Here is a 4,746-nt window from a genome sequence, read left to right on the forward strand (position 1 = left end):
GGGGGTCCTTCCCTTGGGCAAAGCCTGCAGAAATCCAGATTTATGGAAATAGTTCATAAAGGGCTCAAATCGTCAGGGCGAAACTGGCACCACCATACAGACTGACCTTCAAGTATCTCCTCTCCTTCTCCTGCCGTCACCATCAAAAGTGAGCTCATTTACAACTGTGGACTGTTGTGGAGAAGTTCAGAATGAGTGTTTACTTTAGTTGTTGTTGGGTTTTGGGATTGGATTTGATGCTGCTTTCCGGGTTTGCCATCTGTGTGGTTTATGTGGCCACATTGCCAGGTTGTGCTAAAATGTCTTTTTTAACGAGGCATGCTGTAGCCTACCTTTATCCATATGCCTGATTAATGCTCTGCTCTTGCGGCTGCCACGTGTGTGTGTGTGTGTGTGCGTTTGTGTGTGTGTGTGTGTGTGCGTGTGTGTGTGTGTGTGTGCGTTTGTGTGTGTGTGTGTGTGTGCGTGTGTGTGTGCGTGAGAGAGAGAGAGACTATGTGGCTGCCCCTCCATGCAATGTGATGCAGTTAATGTACTTCTAGTTGGTGCCTGTGAAGTACCTCTGATGGTGATGTTATTATTTGTATTTTTTGGCGATATTGCAAAATGAATATTCACCCTAAACTTAAAAAAAATGTAAATGCATCAATCTGGTCCACTTTAAGAGCAAAATTAAGAGGATGGACAAATCATTTTGTGTTCTTGTAAACAATTTAATCATAAACACATTAGTTGCAGACTCAGCGAGGCACAGCCAGCATCGGGGAGAAGATCCCCAGCCAGAGGCCGTCTCTGACCCACCGAGTTGAAACCCCCGAGCAGACCCAACCCGTTGTAAATATATTCACGGTTCATAATAATTAAACTGTGGCGCAATCAGGCAAGTCCAGTTTTTCTCTGCCCACACTGGGATCTCTGTGCCACCGTCAAGGCTTTTTATTTTGTGCGTTACCCTGTCACACTAATAATACCTTTTCCCCTCTTTTGTTAATAGAACACACAACTTAATCTCGCTTAATAAGGACACTTAATCATGCCGAATTATGCCTTGATTCAGTTTCTTTGTCCCACTTTCATGAAGTTCAATGTCATTCGACAGGCTCGCTGAACAAGCTGGTATTGTTAGCACACAAGATTGACCTCTTTTTTTAATGTATTTAAAGTATTTGGGTTTTAGCTTATTCTGTTTAATTCAAACTGATTTCACCCACATGTCCGACGTAATTACATTTCATGATTGCACTGATTCGTTTTAATCACCTCCAAATTCTGTTTGGAGCAATGAACATTATTACGATGTATTCATCAAGGTAACAGTTACAGTTTTACAGCCTGTGAGCACACACACACTATGTTTCCCCCCAAGGACGACCGCTCGCTAGCTCTGCCAAAACATGTTCTGCTTGGTTATTCATACAAGCAGAAGTATCATTTTCAACAATGTTCATAAAATTGACAGCCAAATAAAAAATCTAAACATTCTGCTCAAAAACCTCCAGCTGTCCCATTTTTTTCTGACATGATTTGGAGTTTTTGGCCCGAGAGTCGGAAGCGCAAGACAAGCTGCGTTGATGAATGTGGAAAAGCTCCCAACCGTTACTCAGCTGTAGCATTAATCACAAACTTCCAGCACATACAAATGAGGACATATTAAACCCTCTAATCATAAGTCCGGTGCTCGTGGACAGCTGTGCAAGCATCTCTGGGAGGCCGCACTAAATGTCAGCATGCTAACATTTGCTAATTGGCTCTAAACCCAAAAGTACGGGGAATGTCATTACAGGTATTTGGCCATAAACAAAAGTGTTGGAGAAAGTTCAGGGGTCACCAAAGTTATTGCAGTTTATCCTCAGGAGGATTACAACTCTAATGGAAAATCCGTCTGATATTTTGGTATTTTTCTCTCAAAACTACAAACTAGAGGAAGAGCCAGGCCATCCCCAAGTCCCCGGATAAGTGACCTCTGTGAACAGGATCGGCAACGGGACGCCATTTGGGGATTGGAAGCGGTCTGGTTTCTGTTTTTAGTGCTGGTCGTATTGACCAATGGCGTTCGAGCAGGCTTTGGTTGAATGCAGGCCAACAGTCCGCGTGGCGAGCAAAAAGAGGCAGAAAGCATTGGCCAAAATGTAATCTGGGAACTTATGGAGCTCTAGCGCAAGTTCAGACAGGAAGACCATACCCCTCAGCCCGCCATCTATTCCTCACATTCCTGCCAATCATTCCTCATGCATGCTCACGCATTGTTTACTTGCCGTCATCGTCCTGCACCGTCAATCATGACACCAGCTGCGCAGATCAGCTGATCCCCTCTATCCAATAAGCACACGGAAACAAGGACACGGCTAGCCAATCATCGTCTCCCTACCTTCAGTTCTTTCATGCTGCTGTTACGCACCCCTCCACCTCCCCATCTCCGCCCAGTCACCACGGATCCATCAGCCTCATCACCACCAGGTCCGGACTCCACGGGGGGGGGGTCTATCTCCTTGCTGATCGGGGCAGTCGGGCCTCAATTACAAATCTCCTCGTAGAGTCCAAGCGCCAAAGACTCTGAGACTTCATCATTTCATATCATCTGTTAACAATAAACATGCATCCATTCCTTTCTTTATCTAACCGGTCTCTCCCTGATTGAAATAGTACGACGATGATTTTAATTTTTGTTGGTTTAAATATTTGAACGGCACTCCGATCGCACACGTCGTTTCTCAATTCCAACTCCGGGTCTCGCATCTCAAGTTGCTGATTGGACAGGAAACAATGAGCAGCGCAGGGAAAAGGAAGCGTTGGTTTATTGATAGCTGGGATGGCTGGAGAAGTGATATGCTGGAGGAGCTAGATGAAAAGTTAAGGGGTCATTATAAACCCCAAATGTCAACCTCGGGGTTGCGGTAGAGGAAAAGTCCGGGGATTAACAAAAATCAGGTGGCCTCATTCGCTGGGCGCCATGAACCTCTGTGCCAAATTACATGGCAATTAATATAAATATGAGGGAAAGAAAAACAATCAGAGTTGTTGAGAGAGTTCATTCTGGACCAAAGCGGTGGATTAACCAACCGATCGGGCTCTGACGGACCACCAGAGATGAAAGGTGACTGCTATAAAAGCTGTGTAATTGCTGTCTGCATGTTACAAAAACTCTGACTGGTACAATTTAGAAATGGATAATATAACCTTCCACACACAAGACAAACTCAATTTAGAGAAACGACAAGCTGCTCACTTTGCCACTTCATCACAGAGTTTCTTGATTAAACACTGACTGATAATGAATGCCAATGCGCCACCTTGCCTCCCTTTGATGGGATTTGGAAATCACGCTATATTGCTGAGCACTACACACACACACACACACGCACACACACACGCACACACACACACACACACACACACACACACACACACACACTTCTCATCTTCCCCAGCTATAGCCTGCAACAGGATATTACCATTGTTTCATTTAAACGCAACCGGCTCCTTGGAGGTCCGTTGAGGGAAAATGGACGTTTTGTTTTTGATTAGAGTGCCCGTGATGGAAATGTTTATAACCATTATATACTAATTAGATCTGAAGCTATGGGGAGGTAAAATCATATGGATTTGTGCCCGGTGCCCATGGGAACGCTCCGTTTTCTGGGACTGGAATACTTACTTAGCTGAAGGTTTGAATTATGTTTTTTTACTTGTGTTAAAGCCATTTAACACACTGCGTTTGCACTCAGTCACTTTTTACTACATTGAGTATTTAGTGTGGTAAAGTACAGCAGTCTAGGGAATAGTGAAGGATTTCAGACACATCCATACGGTTACGGTAAAGATTAAAGTGGAAGAGGGAAAGATGAGATTTGATGTTGAAATTGCTCACTTTTGAAGCGATGCACTTCATAATAAAACACCTATACATTTCAATGATAACGGTCAGTAAACACGGCGATCCCATCTTATTTGGTCTTTTCATCGTTTTATTATGTATTCATCGCTTTTTCAGTCACTGACCTCCAGAAGACCTGGCTTTGCACTGCTGCCTTTGTTCTCATAATCATTGCGACGGCGTATGATGAAAGCCTCATATCTCCAAATAAATCGTCTTTCCAGGATGTAAAAAAAAACAAGCTGGGGGGGGGGGGGGGGGGGGGAGGAAGGGAATGAGTCTTTGAAGTCAAAGCCGTATGGAGAGAAGTTGGAGGTGATGTACACGAGTGTAGCAGCCAGACTAAATATTTGTTGAACGCTGAAATCACTACGTTAATCACGTATTGGTGACGACGTGAAGAAACCGTCCCCGATGAGAGCATGTTGGTGGCAGATGGGCCGTCACATTAATCCGCTGGTGACGGACGCGGTGAGTCGTGTCCGACACTGTGAGACCGGGGGTGTTTTTGGTGAGGACGGACCGGAGGGATCAGCCAAGCCTCGGCCAATGGTCCGTCCGGTCCTCCCTGTGGTGTGAACGGTTCAGAGAACCTGTGGGGCCTCAGAGATGCTGCGCTCTAAATGTCTTCCCTGTGGCTGACGTCACCTCTACGTACAGACGAGGGCAGCATGATGATATAGTCGATGTAGACAATATAGTCTTATTGCAGGACGTTCAGCGTCTGACTCATGCCGCAACTTTTTTGATGCTTGATACAAAAGGAAAAATCACCCGGTTCTCATATTCCAAGACTATTTTGCATTGATTACCTACAGTCTATGTTACAGTTAACAGTTGTGTTAGTGAACCGTGAATATTTTTTTAAACGG

Source organism: Cyclopterus lumpus, chromosome 11, assembly GCF_009769545.1.
Source record: "Cyclopterus lumpus isolate fCycLum1 chromosome 11, fCycLum1.pri, whole genome shotgun sequence".
Lineage (NCBI taxonomy): Eukaryota > Metazoa > Chordata > Actinopteri > Perciformes > Cyclopteridae > Cyclopterus > Cyclopterus lumpus.